This window comes from Dendrobates tinctorius, unplaced genomic scaffold (assembly GCF_039654945.1).
Source record: "Dendrobates tinctorius isolate UK_male_01 unplaced genomic scaffold, ASM3965494v1 ptg000164l, whole genome shotgun sequence".
Classification (NCBI taxonomy): domain Eukaryota; kingdom Metazoa; phylum Chordata; class Amphibia; order Anura; family Dendrobatidae; genus Dendrobates; species Dendrobates tinctorius.
In genome coordinates, this window is record NW_027361831.1 from 13,019,242 (window position 1) to 13,045,665 (window position 26,424).

The following is a 26,424-nucleotide window of genomic DNA, read 5'->3' on the forward strand; positions in this document are numbered from 1 at the left end:
TAAACCTGAAATGTGCAAAGGGACCGATTTATTGGGCTGTGAATTGAACTGTGATTTTGACTGTAAAGATGGCCGCCATGGCAGTGAAGTAAGGTGTGCCTTCGTGGGTGGCACCCAAGAAAGAGCGTGAAACGACATGAACCTCCCCTGCCTGTACTTCTTTGCTACTGCGTCATGGCCGACCCATAGAGGGGTCCAGATCTTAGTCTGGTATGGCGGCAAAGGAAAAAGGCGCCGCCACTCAGGGGTGGAGAGAAACCCCAAAACGGGAAACAGAACGGAAGAGAAGACACAGTACCAGGAGGACATGATGGAGAGCAGAAGGAGGCCTGTGGAGCACAGCGGAGAAATGTCAGGATCTCTCAGCTCTGAGGAATCAGGCTCTGGTCTCACAACATCGCTCGACCTGTCGCAGCTGGAGGAAGAAGTAGCGGAGCTGCACAGGAAGTTATAGGACAAGCAGGCTCTGCTGGAAAGAAAACGCTAGGCTGCTCAGGAGAAGTCTGCCATCTTGGTACCCTCACCACTGGTAACCACAGTCACCCCCCCAGGTACTCTCACCATGGGTACCCACCTGTACCTCCCTGGTACCATCATCAGCGGTACCCATTGCCCCACCAGTCTCCCCGTCATCGGAGGCTGATGAAGATCGCTGCGGCCCTGGAGGAGCAGGTACGTCCGCCGCCCCTAGGATATGGGAGGCCCTGCTAGACCCCATCGGAACGCAACCAACCCCGAAATCCAGTCAGGCCATACTTGATGTAACCTGGGACCAGAGAATGGCACCCGGGGGGGTGTACTGGAGCCCGCTCGCATCTTGCAGCGCCATACCACCGTAGGCAGCAAGCCAGAGGTCCGCAGAAGGGAAGTGCAGGGAGCTGAAGCCTGAGTGTTCCCCTTATCCACTGAGGAGTTCTGCCATCAGCAGATCCTCAAATTTGAGCAGGAAGGGAGGGAGCGTCAGTGGCAGAAGCAGGCCCTGGTGGAGCGGGACCTCTTCCATAAGAAAGAGATCAGGAGGGAGCAGCTTGAGCACCGCAAACCAATGGGGTGGGGACTGGTCTTATAATAATAATAATAATAATCTTTATTTTTATATAGCGCTAACATATTCCGCAGCGCTTTACAGTTTGCACACATTATCATCACTGTCCCCGATGAGGCTCACAATCTAAATTCCCTATCAGTATGTCTTTAGAGTGTGGGAGGAAACCGGAGCACCCGGAGGAAACCCACGCAAACACGGGGAGAACATACAAACTCCTTGCAGATGTTGTCCTTGGTGGGATTCGAACCCAGGACCCCACTAACCACTGAGCCACCGTGCTGCCCCACGGTGCTGCTGGTCTTCCTTTTTGATAATGACCAGGGGTTTGGATTTATTCAGGACTCCAGGAGGGGTCCTGATTTGTTTGTAAACCAGCGGGACGTGGAAGCTCATCTGGTCCACGGACACCCAAAGCGAGATCTGTTTGAGGGGGAGTATGTTTCCTTCACCCACCATTTTGGTGACAGTGGATGGCATGCCCTCAATGTCCGCAGGATCCCCGTCGAGTTAATCACCCAGCAGGGGGCGCAAGGAAGACAGGAATCATCACCAGCAGTGACAAAATCTTCAATCTCGTCTGCCCACCAGGGGGCACCAAAACCAAGCCTGGAAGAACCATGCAATGTCTCGTCCAAGCAGCAGGGGGCAACAGCTACAACCCCAGTACAGGCTGCAACTTCACCACCAACTGCATCTGTGGAACCAATGTCGGCAACCTCTACTACGAATCAATTGTCTGAAGCTCTCCAGCAGCTCTTAGCAGACAACATTACTTTATTTTACCCTGCGAAAAAGACTACACAAGTAATGCCCTGGAAGTGATCCAAACCTGATGCTTCTGAACAGTGAAGCAATGCTAATCAGGAGAACTGAATTGACTTCTCCAGCAAGTCCTTGTAAATAGTTCAAGTTAAGCCCAGGTGGGTTTTGGCAAATTGTTCCCTTTGTGATTAGGATAACTAGGATAAGAAAATAAACTATGGAGATCATGGACGCTGAGTGATCCAGACACTCTATTTGTAAATAAGTTTAGCGCCTCTTAAGGTGCTTCTTCTTGGTTTTACTTGAACCTCCTTTTTAGGAACATTAAGATATTGCCAGTTTTCATCAACTCATCATTGCAACAAACCTGAAGACAAACCCGTTGGGTGTGGCAAAAGACAGGGTCTAAGCGGCAAGACCAGTATGTCCAGAAGCCCACCCAGGACCAAAGTTGGAGGTTTTGAGCGGGTCCTCCACAAAGACCATGGACATTTGAAGATACCCCGGCTGGGAGCATATCTGTCATGATCTCAGTGCGGGTTTGACTCGCACACGTGGGGTTAATGTCTGGAACCAGTGCTGATGACTGGCATTTCTGGGGTTAAAGGTTGTGATCCCAGTGCAGGCTTACCTGCACACCTGGGGCTATGATTGTGGCCTCTCCCTGGTTCTGGGAGAGGCTTCTTATAGCCTCAGTGTCATGTCCGCCATGTCTGTCATATCTGCCTTGCCTCAAAAACCCCTGGAGCGGTGTGCATGCACATCTCGTGTCTGCTATCCTGCATGTTCCCTAGAGCAGTGTGCACACTCACCTCATGACTGTTGAGCTGCAGGATGCCTGCGTCTCTGCTCTGCCTTCTGTGATCATCTCGTCACGTCTAGAACCCCTGATCATGTGTCCTTCCTATGTTCCAGCGTAGGCTGGTTCTGCATTCATCTCTGCATGTCTGGAACTCTGATCATGTGACCTGCCTAGGTTTCAGCACTGGTTCTGCAATCATCTCTGCATGTCTGGAATCCTGATCATGTGACTGCTCTGTGATCCTGAGGAACTGAACTGGAAGTTCTCCCCTGGTCCTGACCCGGAAGTGGAGGTGCTAATGCCCTGTATCAGACCGCCCCTTCCTATGCTCAGGACCTGAAAATTGTATTGCTTCCCTGCATGACTGCTTGGTCTGCTGGGTCGCTCCCTCTATTCTGTGACTTTGCACTCTGCTCTGTCGTGCGTCTCTGCACACGCTCCGTGCTCGTATTCTGTCTCTTATCTCGTGCTTTGTCTCGTGTTATCCTTCAAGCTTTGTTTGTCCTCACTATGCTTCCTTGTTATGCTATGTTCTGTACCCTGTCCCTGACGTGTCTTTCTACACGTGCAGGCCACTGCTCTGTACCCTGTCCCTGATGTGTCTCTCTACACGTGCAGGCCTCCGCTCTGTACCCTGTCCCTGACGTGTCTCTCTACACGTGCAGGCCTCCGTTCTGTACCCTGTCCCTGACGTGTCTCTCTACACGTGCAGGCCTCCGCTCTGTACTCTGTCTAGTCCCAAGGTTCTCCCTTGGCCCGGCTCTGGGCCTCGGCCTACAATCCACTGCTAGACTCTGTCCCTGTCGTGTTCTCCACATGCGCAGGCCTCGTCTTGTGCTTTGCCCCTGGCATGCCCTCTGCATGCGCAGGACTCTGCCTCTTACCCTATGCCTTGTCTCTGATGTTTCGTGCGCCCTTGCACCTTTCGTACTAGGCTTTGCCGTGCTGTTTCGCATGTGTCTCTGTCCTGTACCTTTGCCTAGCCCTGCCTTGTGGCTCCGTGCCCTCGCGCACGTGCCTGGTTGCTCGGTGCCTGCCAGTTTTGCCTCAACCGTGCCGCCTCTAGTTGTGCTCGCCTCTGTGCCTCAGCCGTGCCCGCCGTCCAGTGCTATAGTGGTTACCTGCTGTGTGAGCCGCAGCGGTGCCACCTCTAGTCGTGCCCGCCTGCATATGCCACCGTCGGTACCGCCTGCCGGTGCCCCAGCCATGGTTTCCATGCTCCCTTGCACTCACGATGGTTCTCGCACTGTGCCTTTTCGTGCTACTCTTGCACAACTCTTTTGCTTATTTTGCTCTGCTCTGAACCTTGTCTTGCCTGCCAGATTCTGTAACCTGCCGACCGCTGCCAGAGGTCCGGACCTAGATGACTGCGGCCTGATGTCCGGAGCTGATTTCCGCAGTCTGATTCCTGGACCCTGTCGGTCGATGCCAGCACCCCGGATTCCGATGCCACCATCCTGTATCTCTCCCTGGCGTGTCTTTTCGCACACGCAGGCCACGTCCCTGTACCTGTCCTTGGCATGCCCCTTGGCATGCGCAGGCCTCTGTCCTGTGAACCTGCCCTGGGCGTGTTCGTTGACAAGCATCCTGTTTCTAACTTTGTCTTGTCTCCTTGCATGGAACCCTGGTTTGCTTTCCGGATGTCCGGAACCTGCCGATCACCTTCAGAGCTACAGAACCTGATGTCCCGGTTGATCGTTGCCTGCTGTCCGGAGTCTGATGTCCTCGTGCCTCTGTCTACCATCTGCACGTACCATGCTTTGGACCTCGGCGTGCCCTTGCACGCATCTTGCTTTATGTACTTTGTGTGTTCACGTTTTGCACCTGTTGTACCCAGAAGTGTTCCTTAATGAAGTTTCCTTGAACTAACGTCTTGTCTCGCCTTGTCTTGTTTCCCTGAGCCGGCCGTCTGGTCCAGCTGCCGTGGTGGCTCACCCCCTTGGTCTTGCCCCTGACACTCCCTGTATAGGGGGTGGTTCCTCACTAGGTCAGCTCACCCTAGGTGGGTGGGTGCCACGGTCCAGAGGGTCCACTCATTCAAAAGGAAAATGACTCAGCTTAAGCTGACGATCGTCACACTCAGGACGCTCCGATCCCCGTCAGTTATACTTTCGCCATTGGCATTGTGTGGTGACCCCTGAGTGTGTTTGTGCTGTGTTCTGGTTGCTTGATTCTCTGTGTACGACTCGGTCTGTTCTCTGGATATTGCTTTGGATTCTGTTTGGTACCTTCCATGTCTGTTCGGTTTTGACTTCTGCTTGGCCCTGACTATCGGTTCTGTATCATCCCTGGTACTTTACTGATATCTCTGTGTATGACCTCCGTTTTGCCTGACTCTGTGTATTTCTGCATAGTGTCCTGCCATCTCTGAAAGCAGGATGCTAAGCCCCGCCCCCTTGCAGTCACATGAACGTAAGTCCTGTGACTGCTTGCTAAATTTCAGCGTCCACAGGTCCTGTGTATCTGTACTTTCCGGCTGTACCTGACCCCGGGCCCCCCCTACAGTGCGGGCGAGTCCCTGCTCAGCGGAGGCTGCACGCCGGCGCTGACAGGATCCTGACATTATAACTGACCGTTAAGTTTTTTGGGTTTTTTTTTTCTTTCTCTGCTGAGAAATATGGATCCCATAAAATCTCTTGCTGAGCAAATGAAAAATCAGAGTCAGATGTTTCAGGGTTTATCTCTGGAGCAGCAAGCTCTGGCTCATTCTCAGCAGCAGGTTTCTGAGACAGTGCGGGGGGCTTTAGCTGCTGGGTCTCTGGGGGCTGGGGCGAGTGATGTTGTTTTGGTGTCCCCAGAACCACCTGTTAAACTGCCTGATTTCTTTTCTGGGAACAAAAAGGAATTCAGGGTCTTCATGGAGGGGTGCAAACTCTTCTTTAGTTTGAGGCCACGTTTCTCTGGGGACGAAAGTCACAAGGTTGGGGTCATTATGTCTCTGATAAGAGGGTCCCCACAAGCTTGGGCTTTCTCCCTTCCTCCCACTGCCCCTGAGAGAGTGTCTGTGAATGCATTTTTTGGGCCCTCGGGCACATATATGATGTGCCGGACCGAGTGAGATTGGCAGAGGACATGGTGATGAGGGTCTGTCAGGGGAAACACTCGGCTGAGTGGTTTTATACAGAATTCCGCCACTGGGCTGCAGAGGTCTCTTGGGACGCCGCCGCACTCCGAGGACTCTTTCGCAGAGGCTTGTCCGAGCGGTTACAGGATGCCTTGGCATTACATCCCCCACCTAACTCACTCGAGGACGCCATGACCCAGGCCATCCGGATCGACCGCAGGCTGCAGGCCAGGGGGGTGATGCAGACGGAGACTCCATTGTTCCCTAGTGGAAAAGAGACTGTTTCTGTGCCCATGAATGTAGGGGCTCTCTCCCTGAAGGAAAAGGAGGGACAACACCGGACAGAAAAGCAGTTATGCTTCTACTGTGGTAAAATGGGACATTGGAAAAGGGAGTGTCCTGATTGTCCATCCTCAACCCGGTTGACGGGAAACGACGAGGTCTGGGTAGTCAGCGGGGAGACTACTCAGGCCCTCAGGTACCCTTTCCTCATTTTCTAAGGTGTTGCTTCATGTGGAACTGCTAGTGGACGATTGTTGTTTTCCCTCTACAGCTTTCGTGGACTGCGGATCATCCATCAATCTCATTGACTCCCAATTGGTCACACACTGTAAGATAGGGACAGTTAGACTTAAGGTTCCGATCAAAGTGGTTGCCATTGACTACTCCCCCCTCACTAAAGAGGGAATTCTCTTTATGTCTGACTTGTTTTCGCTCAAAGTGGGCGCTACCCATGTGGAAAAATTAAGTTGTTTGGTTCTGGTAAATCTACCAGCAGGATTGGTGTTGGGCATGCCCTGGTTACAACGCCATAACCCAGTCATTAACTGGAAAACGGGGGAGATTGTTCAGTGGGGGTTTAATGACTCGATGTTATGTGACAAGTCTGCACTATTGGTTGAACCTGTTAAATCTGTATCTGTGTCATCTGTCGAGCTGGAAGGTATTCCGGAGTACCTGAAAGAATTCGAAGATGTGATCACTGAAAGCGAGGCCGAGACGTTGCCGCCACATAGACCCTTTGACTGCGCTATCGAGTTAGTCCCGGGGGCTAAATTGCCTAAAGCCCGTCTGTTTGATTTATCTGGCCCTGAGCGCTTGGTCATGAAAGATTACATTGCTGAGAGTCTTCGCAAAGGACACATACGTCCCTCAGTCTCACCTGTGGCGGCAGGGTTTTTTCTGTAAAGAAAAAAGATGGAGGTTTACGTCCCTGCCTCGATTTTCGTGAGCTCAACAAGATTACTGTACGAAATACATACCCCCTTCCGTTGATTCCCGATTTGTGTAACCAACTTTCAGGGGCAAAATGGTTCTCCAAATTGGATCTTCAGGGAGCATATAATTTGATAAGGGTCCGGGAGGGGGATGAATGGAAAACCGCGTTCCTCACGACCGAGGGACTGTTTGGAAATTTAGTCATGCCATTTGGTCATATCAATGCCCCAGCCATATTTCAGAATTTCATCAACATGGTATTCTCAGATCTCATTGGTCATTTTGTTGTTATTTACTTAGACGATATTCTGATATACTCTCCTGACAGTCAATCTCATATGAATCATGTATGAACCGTTCTCCAAAGACTGAGGGAAAATCATCTGTATGTCAAATTGGAGAAATTTTTTTTTTTTTTGTTCAAGAATTGTCTTTTTTGGGATTAATTATGTCCTGTGAGGGTTTTCGCATGGACCCCAAGAAGATGGAGGCCATTGCGGATTGGGTGCAACCCCGATACCTTAAGGGTCTTCAGCGCTTCTTGGGTTTCACCAATTATTGCCGCAAATTTATTCAGGGGTTTTCACAGGTGGTCAAACCACTCACAGATCTTACTTGTGAAGGTGCGGATGTGAGAAACCGGTCCTCGCTCGCAAAAGAGGCCTTTAGACCTTGAAAAGAAGCTTTATGTCTGCTCCCGTGTTAGTACAGCCAGATCCGTCCAAACCATTCATCGTGGAAGTGGACGCCTCTGAGGTGGGGGTGGGGGCGGTGTTGTCCCACTCTAACCAACCTCAGGCCATGTGCTTTCTTTTCCAAGAAGTTCTCTGCTGCGGAAAGAAGTTACAACGCAGGCAATAGAGAGCTTCTTGCGGTCAAATTGGCGTTTGAAGAATGGAGTCACATTTTGGAGGGGGCCAGTCACCCGGTTACGGTGATCACGGATCGCAAAAATTTGTCATACATTGAGTCTGCTAAAAGACTAACGCCCAGACAGGCCCGTTGGTCACTTTTTTTTCCCATTTTCAGTTTACGATTACATTTCGTCCAGGGTCTAAGAATGTCAAGGCTGACGCCTTATAGCGCAGTTTTCAGCCGGTATCGACCCCTGATCCACCGTCCTCCATTCTTCACCCTGGGGTTGTGATAGCCGAGGTCTCGCCTGAACGGAACGGGAGATTCAGGGGGCTCAGTCGCGGGCCCCGGCGGCCAAGCTGGAGGGGAAGTTGTTTGTCCCAGAGCAACTTCAGCTGAAACTCTTGCAGGAGTTCCATGAATCCAAGCTGAGTGCTCACCCTGGTATTTCAGCCACGCGTCTGGCAGTGGCTAGGATCTTTTGGTGGCCTACCCTTAGTTCAGACATAAAAAAAAATCATTGCTGGTTGTGGGGTCTGCACTCGTTCTAAAAGCTCTCATAGCCGGCCGGCAGGGGAGCTGATGCCCTTGGCAGTGCCCGAAAGACCATGGACTCACTTATCCATGGATTTTGTTACCAATCTCCCTCCATCTAAGGGTAATACAGTGGTATGGGTAGTGGTGGACAGGTTTTCTAAGCAGGCTCATTTTGTACCCCTGTCCGCACTACCGTCAGCTGAGACGTTGTCCAGGTTGTTTGTGCAGCATGTGATTCGGTTGCATAGGGTGCCCCTGAATGTGGTGTCTGATCATGGTGTGCAGTTTGTGGCTAAGTTTTGGTGTGCTTTCTGCAAAAAATTAGGGATGTCTCTGTCCTTTCCGTCTGTATACCATCCTGAGAACAATGGTCAGACGGAGCGCACTAACCAGTCACTGGAACAGATCTTCAGGTGTCTAACCTCTGCTAGACAGAATGACTGGTGCGATGCACTGCCGTTGGCTGAATTTGCCTTCAATAGTCGGGTGAGTCAATCCACGGGTATGACTCCTTTTTTGATCAATTATGGGTTCAGTCCTCATTTTGGTGAGTTTTCTCGTCTGGACTCAGGGAGTCCCGGGGCTGAGGGCTCTGTTCAGCGATTACAGAATATGTGGGCAGAAGTTCAGCGGAGTATATCTAGGTCTCAGGGCAGGTATAAGTTTTTTGCAGACAGGAAACGAACACCAGGGCCCACGTTTCAGTTTGGAGACAAGGTTTGGCTCTCCACGCGAAACGTTAAGTTGAAGGTTCCTTCAGCCAAGTTGGGGCCCAATTCATTGGCCCATACAAGATTGTGGAAAAAATCAATCCAGTGGCGTATAGGCTGTGCCTTCCACCCTCTTTCAAGATCCCTAACATCTTCCACAAATCTCTACTGAAACTTTTTGAAACAGTCTGGGTGGACTCCGAGTCTGCTGCTCCTCCTGTTTTGGTCGAGGGGCAGGTGGAGTACGAGTTTGGTCATATCGTAGATTCCAGGTTGGTACGGCGGTCGGTACAGTACCTGGTTCATTGGAAGGGGTATGGACCGGAAGACAGGTCCTGGGTACCGGCCCAGTTGATGCATGCTGATCGCCTGGTGCGGGCTTTCCATGCTAAGTACCCGGGCAAGCCTGGGGGTCCAGAGGCCCCCTGTTTAGATGGGGGTACTGTCATTATCTCAGTGCGGGTTGGACTCGCACACGTGGGGTTAATGTCTGGAACCAGTGCTGATGACTGGCATTTCTGGGGTTAAAGGTTGTGATCCCAGTGCAGGCTTACCTGCACACCTGGGGCTAGGATTGCGGCCTCTCCCTGGTTCTGGGAGAGGCTTCTTATAGCCTCAGGACGCTCCCATCCCCGTCAGTTATACTTTCGCCCTTGGCATTGTGTGGTGACCCCTGAGTGTGTTTGTGCTGTGTTCTGGTTGCTTGATTCTCTGCGTACGACTCGGTCTGTTCTCTGGATATTGCTTTGGATTCTGCTTGGTACCTTCCATGTCTGTTTGGTTTTGACTTCTGCTTGGCCCTGACTACCCGTTCTGTCTCATCCCTGGTACTTTACTGATATCTCTGTGTATGACCTCCGTTTTGCCTGACTGTGTATTTCTGTATAGTGTCCTGCCATCTCTGAAAGCAGGATGCTAAGCCCCACCCCCTTGCAGTCACATGACCATAGGTCCTGTGACTGCTTGCTAAACTTCAGCGTCCACAGGTCCTGTGTATCTGTACTTTCCGGCTGTACCTGACCCCAGCCCCCCCCCCTACAGTGCGGGCGAGTCCCTGCTCAGCGGAGGCTGCACGCCGGCGCTGACAGGATCCTGACAATATCTTTCATTTCTCATTGATATTTGCTGTTGTGTACAATGAAAGTGTTATTATAATTGTAATATGTATATAATAAGAATCAAATGTTTTATAAGTATAGGAGTTTGATAACTTTTTCATAAAAAAAGATAAAATACCTTTTACTGTAGGATAAAGCAAACATAAGCACTTTTTGATAGATATATAAATGGTTAATTAAGAACTAAGAAAGTTTATAGTAGTGGCGATCCTTAGTTTGGCGGTTGTCACTAAAGAATTTTTGATACTGTGTACAGGGGCAGAGAGTGTTCAGATCTGGTGGCAAACTTGATAGATAATAGCGGTTGCCCCAGTAGCACTTTAAGAATGACAAAAATTAGGTAGCACTTAGGACATAATATACGATAGTATTAGGACACAGGTTGCTGTTACCAATATGTTATGCAACGTTTAAGTCATAGTCCTCTCCTTAAGAGAAGCTGTTTTAAACTGTTAATTTAAAAAGCAGAATTTGTATGTTCCAGTAACATCTTGTCTTTCTCATTTTGTTTACAGCCCTCAGACGTGCTGCGGTTAATGGGGGGTAATTGGCGCCCCTGAGGGTTCAGTCGAAACAGAGGTACTGCACCTCCTCCTGAGGTGTAGTATCCCACTCCCCAGGTAAGATAGTAGCACCTAACCAAACTCCAGCACCTACATCCAGCACAGACACCTTAGAACAGCACCCTTTATGGCAGTTGCTTTGGTTCATGAAGGGTGCTGGGTGGTGGGTGGAGCTTAAAAACACTAGAGGAGAAAGCTGACAGGAAGTTAGTCAGTTCCCCTTCGTGAGAGGGATGGAGATAGGATGTGTTTGCAGCAGCTCCCTGTGAGCTGGAGCTGTTGGCAAGGAAAGAGAAAGAAGGAAGGATCAGTTGTTCAGAAGGAAGATAGATAAGAACGAAACGTTAAGAGAGACTGGGGATTAGGGCTAGTGCAGAGCCCTTTCCTAAGTTTGATGCGCCATGGCTGGGCGCCGGTATCCGAGGCTGTGTGTGATACTAATGATCCTACAGCAGAAACCGAAGGAATAGAAGTTGTGACCGCTTTCTTCCCAACCAAAGACTCGAAGGCACAGTAGCACAGTGTGTGAGCCGGGACATTATTGTAAGTAGTCCCCGAAGCAGGCTCCAGCTACCTGTTATACGAGTGTAGTTATAAGTAACATCAAGAAGGAGGAACTTGAGTGTAATTCAGAACTAAAAGTACTTCAGATTAGCTCTAGAAAGGAGACGTTCAGGAAAGGCACACGAAAGGGAGGGCTGGAAGGGTGTATTCCATCTGCCTGGGAGTTGGCTGAGCCCCTGACCTGGAAGCTGCGGCACTGAAGCGAGCACCTGTCTGTACCAGAAACGTGAGTAAAATAATTGGAACTGCATTCAGCTGTGTTATTGCCACCTTCTGCACCAACCCACACAGCACTGCTACATCTTTGTGTCTAACACTACACCATCTACCTCAACACCTACTACTACTGCCCTGGGACTACAGCTCTACCTGTGGAGAGCTAATCCATCTTTGCTGCCTTATACCATCTGTCTGAAAGGATCTGCACCGCAGCATTGGCCCAACACCTTCATTGCCGAGCACCACAGGTGGCGTCACAAATTATCTACATATAAACTTTATTCAGCTTCATTCCACCTATTTTACATTGGACGCCCAGGGCCACGGACCGAGTCGTGGCCACCACAACCCATCCCTTTGAGATGACGGCCCGGTACCGAGTAAGTGAGACCCCACATTTGCCCTGGTGGTGATCCACATATATTCCATGTGTTGGAGTCTACTTTCACTGTGAATACCCCACTTACTGGCCTAGTAATGAAAGCAGCTGTGGCCTCGTCCATCACTCACCAGTCAATTGCATATTTGTCCTGACGATTGGATCAGCAGAGTGTTATTTCCATACAAATTGGTGGCAGTGGTTGGATCTGCATGTTCTCTCTGCTGTTCCCATGACACTACCCAATATTTTTTCATAATTCTGTGTTTTATCAAAAAGTAACCAAATTTTCAAAATATATCAACCATTGTGGTAAAGATGAATCCTATTGCATCGCAATCCTGCCCCTACCTTGTCACAGAGGTTGACACCCTAATATCAGAAATGGCTCTCCACTCTACAGATGAGTGAACTAGTGTGGGAGGAACGGCCCCCATCGAGTGTCTGGGCCGGAACCAGAGGAGCCGTCATCTGGGTTCTGTTGGAAACTGTTCCCGGGGGACAGGATTCGAGGACGGACCGTTGTGACTGACAGGTGGGCTGGGGGAGGGACCAGAATAAAGGAGGCGGGAATTCCCCAGACGATGAGTCAGCAGACTGGGACAGACACAGCAGGAGAGCGTGGGAGCGACTGCCAGCTAGAGCGACTCACCAGCGCCAGGGAGGACGCCGACTGAGGACTCCAGAGGGACGGTATCCAGAGAGCCATCTGAGGCTTGTTTCCTCTCTCCAGACCGCGGCCACTGCGGCCCCAGCATGGCCCGCGGCCGCTGTTGCCTCCCCTCTGCCCGCGGCTGCAGTCTACCCTGAGCTCGTGACCGCAGCCTGTTCCCTGCCACCCGCGGCCGCCTGGCTTTCACCAGTGGCCGCGGCCAGCACTGCGCCATCGGCGGCCACAACTGCCCTGCTCCAGTCCGCAGCAGGAGCTGAGCCTCTCTTGATCGCGGACTCCCCGTCGCAGCCGTTAGCTGCGCAGGTGGCCTGTCACTCGCCACTATACATCGCTGCCGCCTGCCCAGGTCTGGGCGCTGTGGCCCATCAGTCCAAGGACTCCGCTGGGGCCTGTGGTGCTCCAGTGTCCTCTGCGTGCCGGAGAGCACGAAGACTGCGTCAACACCTCAGCAACTGAGCCAAGCAACTATTTCATCGAAAGACCACCAGCCCGAACGGCGAGGGACATCTGGACAGCTAATTAGACTCTAGACTTAAGGACCCGTAGTCGGCCAAACCGAGGCCCTATAGAGACCGGCCGTTGCCGGGAGTAGTCGTGTGCTGCGTTACTGCGTGGGCAACCTGTGTTACCCCTGTTTCGGTGATCAGGCCGTGACTGAGGAAAGTCCCCTCAAGTCCGATAAACGTATTCTTAAACAGCACCGTAGTTGTCTCGTGCTTCGACACTGCATCCTGCGTACCTGCGAGTACCACATTTAGCAAAGTCGGCAGGATGCAGTCTCTGAGCGCAGATTGCGGTGCGCCTGATCAGAGTAGGGCTGCGGGCGCTGCGGATGATTGGAGTCCCCGCTCCAGCATCTCCCTGGGGGCTATGCTGAGTAACTTGTCCCTGTTTTCTGGCTCTGATACCCTATTGTGGAGCTGGACCGAACGCATGCGGGGCCTCTTTCGTATGCAACCCATGACCCCCGATCTAGAGGCTGAGGTGGCCCTTATGGCGCTGGATGGGGAGGCCCGGAAGTCGGTTATGTTGAGACCCTCGGGGCGTCGCAACACCTTCGCCAGGGTCTTACAGATCCTGGAAGAGACCCACGGGGATCCAACAGATGTGGGGGAGTTGAGAACCCGGTTGTTCAGTCGGATGCAGGGGAAGGGGGAGACCATCACCCAGAATATGAACGTCCTCCAGGAGCTGCACAACGCCATAGAAAGGAAGGACGGAATGGGGGTAGGGCCCATCGACATTACATTGCGTGACCTGTTAGTGACTGGACTCCGGGACCCGCTAATCAAACAGGCAATGCGGGAACAGGTCCGAGTGAACCCACGTTTAGCCTTCTCCAAAGTGAGGAGTCAGGCCAGGGTGCGAGAGCAAGAGCAGGGGATGACGGCTCCTGTGGGGAAGGCCCGGAGCATGGAGTCCTCCATAAGCATGGGTGATGAACCTCAATGGGTTGAGGAAATGAGACAGGAATTGAAGACTATCCAGGGTGAGCTGGCCGAAGTGAAGAAGAGAACAGAGCCTGCGCCCGGCCGACCTGGCTGCAAGTCCGGGCCTTGGGGGCCTCGCAATTCCCGGGGTGGCCGAGCCTCACCGCCCCGGTGTTATGAGTGTGGAGAACTGGGCCACTTCGCACGGGAGTGTCCACGGCGTGGGAGATACCCACCCCGGCAGACATTAAACTAGAGGAATCTGGGCATGGGGGATGCCGCTCGGAGCCGGAAGCCACAATGAGGGGTTGTGGAAGTCCCGAAGAACTGGTCGCAAAGTGCCCATTAGTATGGGCCGAAGTTGAGGGTCATGCTGTGCGGTGCCTAGTGGATACTGGGTCGCAGGTGACGACCATGCCAGCAACGTACTTCCGGCAGCATTTCCCAGAAGCGGCAGGGCCCCAGTGGGGGCCCATGATACGAATAATGGCCGCAAACCAACTGCCAGTACCTGTTGCCGGGGTGGTGTGGCTTCAGATGACATTGTGTGAAAAATCCCTCGGTCGCCGGGGAGTGGTCCTAACCCAAGGAGAGACTAATGACCGTCACCCGATCATCTTGGGAATGAACATACTGCGGGATTTCAGCAATCTACTCCTCAACGATACCATGCAGGAGTCCCTAAGTCAGTGGGGTTCTCACACGGCCCAGGGGCAGGTCTTCCAGCGGTTGGTGCAGGAGGCGCGAGTGCTCCAGGAGTGTCAGGAGGGTGAGGCGCTGGGCAAGGTCATCGCACCGGCGGCCCCTCCGCTCGTGCTTCTTCCGGGGCAGGCGGTGGTGGCTCTGCCGATCCGCTCCCCGATACCACTGGAGGGCGTGGAGGTGCAGGTGGAACCATGTTATTCGGAGCGCCTGCACCCTGGCATCCTGGTGGCCCACTCCCTGGCCGCAGTGCGGGAAGGGACTGTCTTGGTAAGTTGTGTCAACCTGGAAGATCAGGATATCGCCCTGACGCCTCAGGCTGAGATGGCCACTCTAGTGAGGCCATTGGAGGAGATGCTGCCGGACCTCGTGGTCCAGTTGAGGGTGCAACCCAAAGATCCCTGGGCAGTGACAGTACAAACCCAATAGGCTGCCGCATCCTCGACCCAAGAAAAAGGTTGAGTCATCCTGGAGAGAATGCGGGCCGAACTGTCCGGCCTAGCACCAGCCCAGCTTCTCCAAGTAGATACACTTCTTGGACAATTTTACAGTGTCTTCACCAGCCACGAGGATGACTTTGGATATACCACGACCATCACGCATGGGATCCCCACGGCAGGAGCGGCCCCCATCCAGGAGCGATATCGGCAAATACCACCGCAGCTATACCAGGAAGTGAAAACTCTGTTAGCCCAAATGCTTTGGAAGGGGGTCATACAAGAGAGCCAAAGCCCTGGGGCAGCCCCTATTGTCCTGGTTCAGAAGAAAGATGGTACTTTGCGTTTTTGCATGGATTATCGGAAGTTGAACGCCTGCACCATCAAGGATTCGCATCCACTGCCCCGCATAGAAGAGTCTCTGTCTGCCCTGGGGAACGCAACGTACTTTTCAACCCTTGACCTGGCCAGTGGGTACTGGCAGGTGCCGATGTCGGAGGAAGACAGGGCCAAGACGGCATTCATCCTTCCCATGGGACTGTTCGAGTTCAATCGGATGCCGTTTCGGCTGACCAACACTCCAGGAACTTTCCAGCGGTTGATGGAGCAGTGTCTAGGAGCCCTCAACTTTGAAGCCACGTTGATATACCTGGACGATATTATCATCTACTCCGCCATGTTCGAGGACCACCTGAAGCGGATGGGGCAGGTGCTCGGCCAGCTGCAGAAGTACGGGTTAAAGATAAAGCCCCAGAAATGCCACCTGTTCTGCACCCAAAACGAGTACCTGGGGCATTCCGTCTCGGCCTAGGGTGTCCAACCATCCCTGGAAAAGGTCGCTGCCATCCAGGGGTGGCCTACCCCCGAGACGGTGAAGGACGTGCGGGCCTTCTTGGGGCTGGCCGGCTACTACGGTCGGTTCGTGAAAAATTTTGCACGCCGAGCTCGAGCCCTGCAGGACCTGCTGAAGCGGGCTCCCGCCGGGGCGAATGGTCGGAAGGTCCAGTGGCAGCAACCGCAAGAGAATGCGTTTCAAGATCTTATGGCTGCGCTCTCGGACACCCCGGTATTGGCATATGCGGATTTCTCGCAACCGTTCATCCTACATACCGACGGGAGCCTTCAGGGACTAGGAGCTGTGTTGTCACAGGTGCAGGGCGGCCGGGAGAGAGTGATCACCTATGGTAGCCGGTCGCTGCACGACTCAGAACGCAACCCGGACAATTACAACTCCTTTAAGCTCCAGCTCCTTGCGGTGGTGTGGGCAATGATGGAGCAATTCGCAGAGTACCTGGCAGGCTCCGAGGTAGTAGTGCGGACCGATAGCAACCCGTTGGCCCATTTGGAGAACGCCAAACTGGGGGCTCTCGAGCCACGGTGGGTGGCTCGGATGGCCAAATTCAATTATAAGATCATCTACAAATGGGGAGCTGAAAACGTGCACGCTGATGCGCTCTCCAGAATCCGACACACCACCCCAGGGAGAAGTCGAGATGACGAATTAGAGGCAGATGAGACGCCGTTCACCCTCACCACTGCCGTACCTACAATCAACACGCAGGAAGCGCCTCATCCGGGACTCCTAGGAGGGATGTTGGAACAGCCCCGCGACAACTGGATCCAGCAACAACAAGAAGATACAGAAATTGGACTCCTGCGTCGATGGGTGGCCACCGGTTAATTGCCCACGGGCTCACAAAGACAGACTTTGACCCAAGATATGCTGCTGATGTTGCGCCTTAGCCATCAAAAAAGGACTTTTATATCGAAAAGCCACATCACGAACCATATCAGCTACGATATGGCAGGTGATCGTGCCCGGAGCCCATCTCAACCAACTGGCCCGGGAAGCCCATGAAAAAGGGGCTCATTTTGGTGTCCAAAAGACTTTACAATGGCTACAGCAGATGCACCACCCACGCTTGCAAGCTGCTGTAGAAGAAGTTTGTCGAACCTGCCATTCGTGTGAGCTCGCTAAACCCCTCGCACAACGAGTCCCGGTGCAAACTATTGTAACATCGGCCCCTCTGGAGCTTCTTATGGTGGACTATCTAACCATAGGTCCTGCCTATCAGGGGTATGCACATTGCCTCGCTATGGTGGACCATTTCACCAAGTTTGCCGTGGTTACCCCCACCCGAGACCAAACAGCGGAGTCGACCGCCTATGCGATTTGTAAGAACTTTATTCAAGTGTACGGCTGTCCACAACGAATACATTCGAACCAAGGAGCGTGCATCCTGGGAAAAGTCATGGAAGAGTTACACCATCTTTACGGGATGATAAATCGCGGACTACGCCTTACAACCCGCAGGGAAATGAAGCTTGCGAGCGATTCAATCATACGCTAATCCAAATGCTGCGCACCCTAGAGAGCGACCGCAAGGCCCGCTAGCCTGAATATGTCCCTGAGCTGGTTTGGGTGTATAAAAATCGGGTACATCGAGTAACTGGTTACACCCCCTACTCATTGCTGTTCGGACGAGAAGGCAAAGGCATTACGGAGGTGGAATTGAACCCGGAGGAACCACAACCCTGGACCGGGGTATCCTCATGGGTCCGAAACCACCAGCATTGGCTGCAGACCCTCCACCGTATCGTCCATACGACGCTCCAGGATCTAGAACACCATGGAGGAGCACTACCCCCACCCATTGACTTTCAAGCTGGGGATTGGGTACATGTACTTGATCAACGCCCCCAAAACAAGTAAGAACCCCGGTGGGTAGCGAACCCATACCGAGTATTGCACCGAATAAGCCCCGATGGGTCTGTGTACGAAATACAATCTGAAGGAAACAACCCGCCCCTCACTAGGGTTCTGCACCGTAACATGTTACGACCATGTACGTCTACCGATCCCCCATGACCAGAACTGACCCCCCTGGTCCCTGACCCCTGCCTATGGTCTGGGACCTGGATGACGAAGAGGACTTCCCCGTCACATCTGCGGGGCGCACCAGCAGTGGAACTACCGTAGACCCGGAAATCCCACTAGAACCAACTAGTCGACCACCCTCCACCACCCCAGAAGACTCCACTACACCCGAGCTTCGACGCTCCGAGCGGTCAACAGCTGGCTAACCCCCTGACCGTTACGAACAGGACCAGTTCGTATGGTAACAAGGACTGTCATCCCAAGGAATTAACACAAGTCTACAGAAACCCTCGCTCGAGGACTGGCAAGCATACAGGGCGGGGGAGTGTGGGAGGAATGGCCCCCGTTGAATGTCCGGGCCGGAACCAGAGGAGCCATCATCTGGGTTCCGGGGGAAACTCAGCTCAGTAGATGCAAAAATTGCAATAATTTGACAACTATATGCGTGATCAACATGCCTTCGTGTGAGAATCTTACAGTGTTTAAAAGCTGACTAGCTGGCCTCGCCAAACAATGGCCTATCAACCACATCTGCTTCTTATTCCTTCTCCGTCACTGAGCTATGGTGGACCATTTCACCAAGTTTGCCGTGGTCACCCCCACCCAGGGCCGCCATCAGGGCATGACAGGCCTTACATGTGTATGGGGCCCGGTGATTAGGGGGGCCCGACCATGCTGGCAGCCCGATCCGCGCTGGGGCCCCCCTACATTTTATACAGGCTTCTGCAGCTTTATTTTAAATTCAGACTCAGCGCCTGCCGGGCCCCCCGGGCCCCTCGGGCAGGCCCCCCCGCACCATGGTCCAGCCAGCGCCGAAATCCCCCCTGCACAATGGTCCAGCCACAGCTCTGCCCTCACCTGACGTCACACACTGCTCTGCTCCTCCACTTCCTCATTCAGTCAGTGTGCCACGTGGGACTAGGAGAGGGAGGGAGCCTCGCCGCTGGAGCACAGCCAGATAACAAGGTAAGAATAATTTTTTTTTTTTTTTTTTTGAGAGCGGCTATCCAGGGGGCCTGGCGCAGAATGCTGGACGCTGGGGCAGAATGCTGGGGGCAGAATGCTGGACGCTGGGGGCAGGATGCTGGATGCTGGGGGCAGAATGCTGGGGGCAGAATGCTGGACGCTGGGGGCAGAATGCTGGAGGCAGAATGCTGGACGCTGGGGGCAGAATGCTGGAGGCAGAATGCTGGATGCTGGGGGCAGAATGCTGGGGCAGAATGCTGGACGCTGGGGGCAGAATGCTGGGGGCAGAATGCTGGACATGGGGCAGGAATGCTGGGGGCAGAATGGACATGGGGCAGAATGCTGGACGCTGGGGGCAGAATGCTGGGGGCAGAATGCTGGATGCTGGGGCAGAATGCAGGACGCTGGGGGCAGAATGCTGGACGTTGGGGGCAGAATGCTGGACGCTGGGGGCAGAATGCTGGGGGCAGAATGCTGGACGCTGGGGGCAGAATGCTGGGGGCAGAATGCTGGATGCTGGGGGCAGAATGCTGGAGGCAGAATGCTGAACGCTGGGGGCAGAATGCGGGGGGCAGAATGCTGGACGCTGGGGGCAGAATGCTGGGGGCAGAATGCTGGACATGGGGCAGGAATGCTGGGGGCAGAATGGACATGGGGCAGAATGCTGGACGCTGGGGCAGAATGCTGGACATGGGACATAATGCTGGACACTGGGGGCAGAATGGACATGGGGCAGAATGCTGGACGCTGGGGGCAGAATGCTGGACATAGGGCATAATGCTGGACACTGGGGGCAGAATGGACATGGGGCAGAATGCTGGACGCTGGGGACAGAATGCTGGACGCTGGTGGCAGAATGCTGGATATGAGGGCAGACTGTGAGACGGGGCAGAATGCTGGACATGGGGCAGAAGAATGCTGGACGCTGGGGCAGAATTCTGGACATGGGGCAGAATGCTCGAAACTGGGGCAGAATGCTGGAGACTGAGGCAGAATGCTGGACGCTGGGGGCAGAATGCTGGACATGGGGGCAGGCTGTGAGCTGGGGCAGAATGTTGGACGCTGCGGGCAGAATGGTGGACGCTGGGGGTAGAATGCAAGACACTGGGGCAGAATGCTGGACATGGGGGCAGAATGTGACAGTGAGACACAGGAGGGGGCAGAATGTGACAGTGAGACACAGGAGGGGGCAGAATGTGACAGTGAGACACAGGAGGGGGCAGAATGTGACAGTGAGACACAGGAGGGGGCAGAATGTGACAGTGAGACACAGGAGGGGGCAGAATGTGAGACACCGGGCATGATTGGAGATAGATGGAGCAGGGTCATGGGGCAGGATGGATACGATTTAGACAGATTGGTCAGGAGGGAGATCATATGGGGCAGAATGGATACTGATGAGGGTGGGATGGGAGAACATATGGCTGAAGCCAAAAATGAGACACACGGGAGTCAGGATGGGGGATATTATTACCATAGAGGCTAATTAAGGGATATTATTACTGCAGTGATGTATTTTATTTTCTTGAGGATACTGTTGTAAATGGGGGGGCGGTCCTGTTACTGTGTAGAGTGATACTATGTCGCCTTTTTTTCTTCATGTGGTGTAATGTAGAAGTTGGGAAAAAATAAGTAATGTGTTCTGCAAGCGGAGCTCTAGATAACTGTGTTATTTCCTGCAGAGACAAGTCCTGGCTGGAAGACGTGATGGCGATCTGTGCTGGATGAAAGATGAAAAACAAAGATGAAGGACTTCACCTAGAGACATCACTGGTGAGTTAGTGTGTTACCTGTACACTGACGTCTATGTACAGAGGTCCTGTGTATAATGTCACCGGTGATCACTGTGTTACCTGTACATTATATACAGAGCTCCTGTGTATAATGTCATTGATCACTATATTACCTGTACACAGACACTGCATACTAAGTACAGATCTTGTGTGTATAATGTCTCTTATGGTCATAGTATTATGGGTTTTTTTATGTCAGTATTGTAGTATTCAGTCTCCATGTGGTGGTAATATGTGGTCTGGGCGTGGTGCAGTGGTATTTGTCCCTTGTATATTCTATTATTTGGTCACTTTGTGGTGGTAATTTGCGGTCTGTTCATGGTGCGGTGGTATTTGTTCGTTGTATGTGATATTATTCGGTCACTATGGTAGTAATATGTGGTCTGGTCATGGTATGGCGATATTTGTTCCTTGTATGTCTTATTATAGGTCACTATGTGGTGGTAATATGTGGTCTGGACATGGTGTAGCGGTATTTGTTCCTTGTATGTGGTGGTAAGTTGTGGTCTGGACATGGTGCGGTGGTATTTGTTCCTTGTATGTGATATTATTGGTCATTTTAAAAAATTGAAAAATAAATAAAAATATACCTAAATTGTATTGCATATTTTAACAAATATTTAATAGGTTACAGTAGAGTAGGGCCTGGCCAAAAGTGTCTACCCTGTTATGGTGGCGACTTAAAACAATCTTTTGGCCAAAGCAAAAGCTGCTGGCTATATGTGTGACCTGGTGATGGGAACTGTTAATGTGTGATAGGTGAGAAGTGGAGTTTATCCAACAGAGAGCGGTGGAACTGTGGACAGTTCGAGTGGTGGAGGCGGGGCTGGATGGAGCCTGGGCGGAGTCTAAAGGGGGCCCCGAAAATTTTGCCAGTATGGGGCCCCGAAATTCCTAGTGGCAGCCCTGCCCCCACCCGAGACCAAACAGCGGAGTCGGCCGCCTATGCGATTTATAAGAACTTTATTCAAGTGTACGGCTGTCCACAACGAATACATTCGAACCAGGGAGCGTGCATCCTGGGAAAAGTCATGGAAGAGTTACACCATCTTTACGGGATGATAAATCGCGGACTACGCCTTACAACCCGCAGGGAAATGGAGCTTGCGAGCGATTCAATCATACGCTAATCCAAATGCTGCGCACCCTAGAGAGCGACCGCAAGGCCCGCTAGCCTGAATATGTCCCTGAGCTGGTGTGGGAGTATAAAAATCGGGTACATCGAGTAACTGGTTACACCCCCTACTCATTGCTGTTCGGACGAGAAGGCAAAGGCATTACGGAGGTGGAATTGAACCCGGAGGAACCACAACCCTGGACCGGGGTATCCTCATGGGTCCGAAACCACCAGCATCGGCTGCAGACCCTCCACCGTATCGTCCATACGACGCTCCAGGATCTAGAACACCATGGAGGAGCACTACCCCCTCCCATTGACTTTCAAGCTGGGGATTGGGTACTTGTACTTGATCAACGCCCCCAAAACAAGTAAGAACCCCGGTGGGTAGCGAACCCATACCGAGTATTGCACCGAATAAGCCCCGATGGGTCTGTGTACGAAATACAATCTGAAGGAAACAACCCGCCCCTCACTAGGGTTCTGCACCGTAACATGTTACGACCATGTACGCCTACCGATCCCCCATGACCAGAACTGACCCCCCTGGTCCCTGACCCCTGCCTATGGTCTGGGACCTGGATGACGAAGAGGACTTCCCCGTCACATCTGCGGGGCGCCCCAGCAGTGGAACTACGGTAGACCCGGAAATCCCACTAGAACCAACTAGTCGACCACCCTCCACCACCCCAGAAGACTCCACTACACCCGAGCTTCGACGCTCCGAGCGGTCAACAGCTGGCTAACCCCCTGACCGTTACGAACAGGACCAGTTCGTATGGTAACAAGGACTGTCATCCCAAGGAATTAACACAAGTCTACAGAAACCCTCGCCCGAGGACTGGCAAGCATACAGGGCGGGGGAGTGTGGGAGGAATGGCCCCCGTTGAATGTCCGGGCCGGAACCAGAGGAGCCATCATCTGGGTTCCGGGGGAAACTCAGCTCAGTAGATGCAAAAATTGCAATAATTTGACAACTATATGCGTGATCAACATGCCTTCGTGTGAGAATCTCACAGTGTTTAAAAGCTGACTAGCTGGCCTCGCCAAACAATGGCCTATCAACCACATCTGCTTCTTATTCCTTCTCCGTCACTGAGCCAAGTCTTCTCACACAGGTCTCCGGTCACAGAAACTTTACTTTTTTTCCCCTACAGTCGGCGTGAGTGAGAGACCATCAGCTGTTATGGTGTTTTTCTGTCACCTAGCATAACACATCTTTCTCAATCCACCATAACATCTCCGCCTGCACCTCACTCACAGTCCAGCAGTTTGTGCTGTTCTCCGTACTCCACCCTCTCGGCACAGCAGCCATCCCTTGGTCCCGCAGTTGTGGTCACGTAAAAGAATGTTTCCTCCTACACATGCTAAATCTAAGAACTTGAACTGCACCATCTCCAGTCTGTTGGCAACGTAAATGCTGTCTTTCTGTCTGGTGTATATAGACGTTTTCAGAAAGTTGATGGTCATCGCTGTCCCCCAGTACCAGTTGCCCAGTCTCTATTACTTCTCTAATGCTGCCTTTCTATCTGGTGTATAAAGACGGTTTCAGAAAGTTCATGGTCATCAAAGTCCCCGATTACCAGTTGCCCAGTCTCCATTACTTCTCTAAGAAATGCCTACGCTACACAAGCATGTCACAAAGAACATTACCCGTTCCCTGAAAAACTCAAGGGGCTGCGGGATAAGCCTTTGTATTTAACATTTCCTTCACGGCTTCTGGCTCCTCCATGTACTCTAGGGCCTCCACCCGTGCCCTCAACCTCTCCCTTGATCAGACACACATTCCAAAAGTGCAGATAGAATCGACCGCACCTCTGTACTGCGCAGCCAGGGCGCACCGCAATCAGGCAGTGTTAAAATTAATTTGCCTTGGAGATTGCAGTCACACAGCTCAAGAGTTGTGGAAAGCTATCCAGTCTGAGTTAGAGCAATGGCTGTCTCTACTGAACTTAGAGCCAGGGAATGCCATGTGCGATTACAGTGCAAAACTGGTGGTGGCCCTACGCCATGCCTTGGCAATCTCACATATGTGCCTTGCATGGCTCACATCGTTAATCTGGTGGTACAGCTATTTATCTGCCACTATCCCAGCCTCAATGCATTGCTGCAGAAAGCACAGCCACGGTGTGCTCACTTCTGACGATCGCACCCTGCAGGTCATTGACTTGCATTGCTACTGAGGTCTTTCAGCCTACTGGTTAACTATTTAATTTGCAATGCTCCAACAGTGAAATTCCACTCTGCAAATGTTGCAGCGACTTTGGCAGCAGCAAAGAGCCCTGGCGCAGTATGCCCTTTCTCATAGCCTGGTCCAATGCAGTATGGACATGCTGCAAATCACACTTGCAGAGTGGGCACAGATGAAGGACCTCTGCATCCTTCTGCACAGGTTTGAAATGGCTAATAAGATGGTTAGTGCTGATGATGCCATCATTAGCATCACTATTCCGGTCATCTACATGCTGAAGCACAAATTCTATAGTATGCACGAGGAAGTGGTGATCCCAGAGGAAAAGGTGGAAGCAGAGGAGAATGCAGAAGGGATAACAATATATCAAATTACCAGACTGTTGTCACACAGGCGGGTGCCATGTGAGAGTTGCTTACAGTGATCCCGGGAGGCTCATGGTACCAGACAAATTGTTAGTGAAGGTGCAGGAGCCAAGGAACAAATGAAGGACGAGGAAGAAGAGGTGATGGACTAGCAACAGCCAGGAGATGAAGAGGATAATGATCCACACTTTGTTGTCCATGTTTGGCGGGAGGAGATGGTGGAAGCAACCTTGAGTGTTTCGCCGCCACCAACACACCATGGACTTGGACCTCATGGAAGGCCCCGACACATGAGAACCTTCTTACTTCACGAGCTTCAACATAATGCCCGTATTTTAACATGAGAAATATTGTTAACTACTGGGTTGCCACACTGTTAGATCCACGGTACAAGAGTAACTTTAGTCAGATGCCCCCTCCCCCCACATTGAAAGGGAAGCGTGCATATTGGAGTATCAAAACATGCTTGTAGACAATTTTAAAAGTGGTTTTACACAAGACAGCAGTGAGGCACACAGTGTGCATTTCAGCTTTAGACATCCAACCCTAGGAACATCAAGGCATCATCGCAGAAACTTTAGCAACAGCAGCACTGTAAAAGGCATAAGCAATTTCTGTGAGTCGTTTTACACATTTTTAAGACCAGCCTGTGACCCAGCCAAACAGAATACAAGTCTGAAAGTTTGTGAACGACTGGAGAGGATGGTGTAGGAGTATCTGGAGATCAATATCAATGCCATCAGGGGGGTTTGGACCCTTTTGCATTTTGGTCTTCAAAAACCTGAGCTAGCTTGTCATGCCTTGGAGATTTTGTCATGCCTGGCAGTGAGCATACTCTCTGCTAGTGGTATCCTGATGGATAAGTGCATCTGGCTATCCTTTGAAAGTGTACACCACCTAACTCTCATGAAAATGAACAAGTCATGGACCTCCAATGACTTTTGCAATCCAGTCGCAGACTGAGCAGACTAGGCCTTGTTGCTGTTTTTAGTGTCAACCATTAATCTCCTGTTATTGCAGTCTGTGACAGCTTCTGTGACTTCTGTGCCCACTGTGGCTACGGCTGCTCATGTTACATACAATCTTTTGAAATGTGGAGACTCGAAGTTGGGTCTTCATCTGATGTGTTGCCTGTAGTAGAAGGTGTGTCAGAGACCTATTATACTATTTGTACTCTGTGGAAATTGATTCTGCTTTAGTTTTGTGAGACAATATTTTTTTTTTAAATGTGGAGACTCGAAGTTGGGTCTCCATCTCGTGAGTTGCTTGTAGTGGAAGGTGTGTCAGAGGACTATTTTAATATTTTTACTCTTTGGAAAGTCTAAATTGGGTCTCTATCAGATGGATTACCTCTGTAAGTAGGGCTCACAGACAGGCAGGCCTGAACTTTCACTCAACTACCTGTGTTACTTTCCTTTTACTTTTCTACCAGTAGTACAGTATGAAACTGATATTTGTGCCATCTGAGTGTGGTTGGAAAAAAAAATTGGGAGGTGTTGCATGAGGTATCAGGGCTCCCAGCTAAAAAGGCTTACACGGCTTCCTTAACCACCAGTTCCTCTTTGAAACTTCAATTCAAAGCTTTAGATGCTGGCCCAGACCCTGATACCTCATGCATGGCCCATGGCTGATTACTGCTGTGCCATTTGTTAATTTCTATTGTGGGTTAATTGATGCCACATTTCATGGTGTCTGCAGCGAATTTTAGCTGTTTGGGAAGATTTTTGTCACCCCTTAAGGTATTGTGTATACGTTTGGTTTGGACTCCCATTGAATTTAAAGAAATCACTGGAGCCATAGGCGGAGGAGGACATGACTTGGAGATGGGTGGAGCGTTACTCCTGCAGCTTTTTTGGTATAGTGGTATAGATTTTAAGCAAGAGTGATGTTCCTTTCAGAGGAAGAAGCACAGTATGTATGTGCCTGGGGTACAGTGTCCATTTTAGGACATGATCATATATCAAAATCAAGCATCAGAAATACTCTGTCTGATACCTGATTCTGAGACTCTGATACCTGACTCTGATACCTTA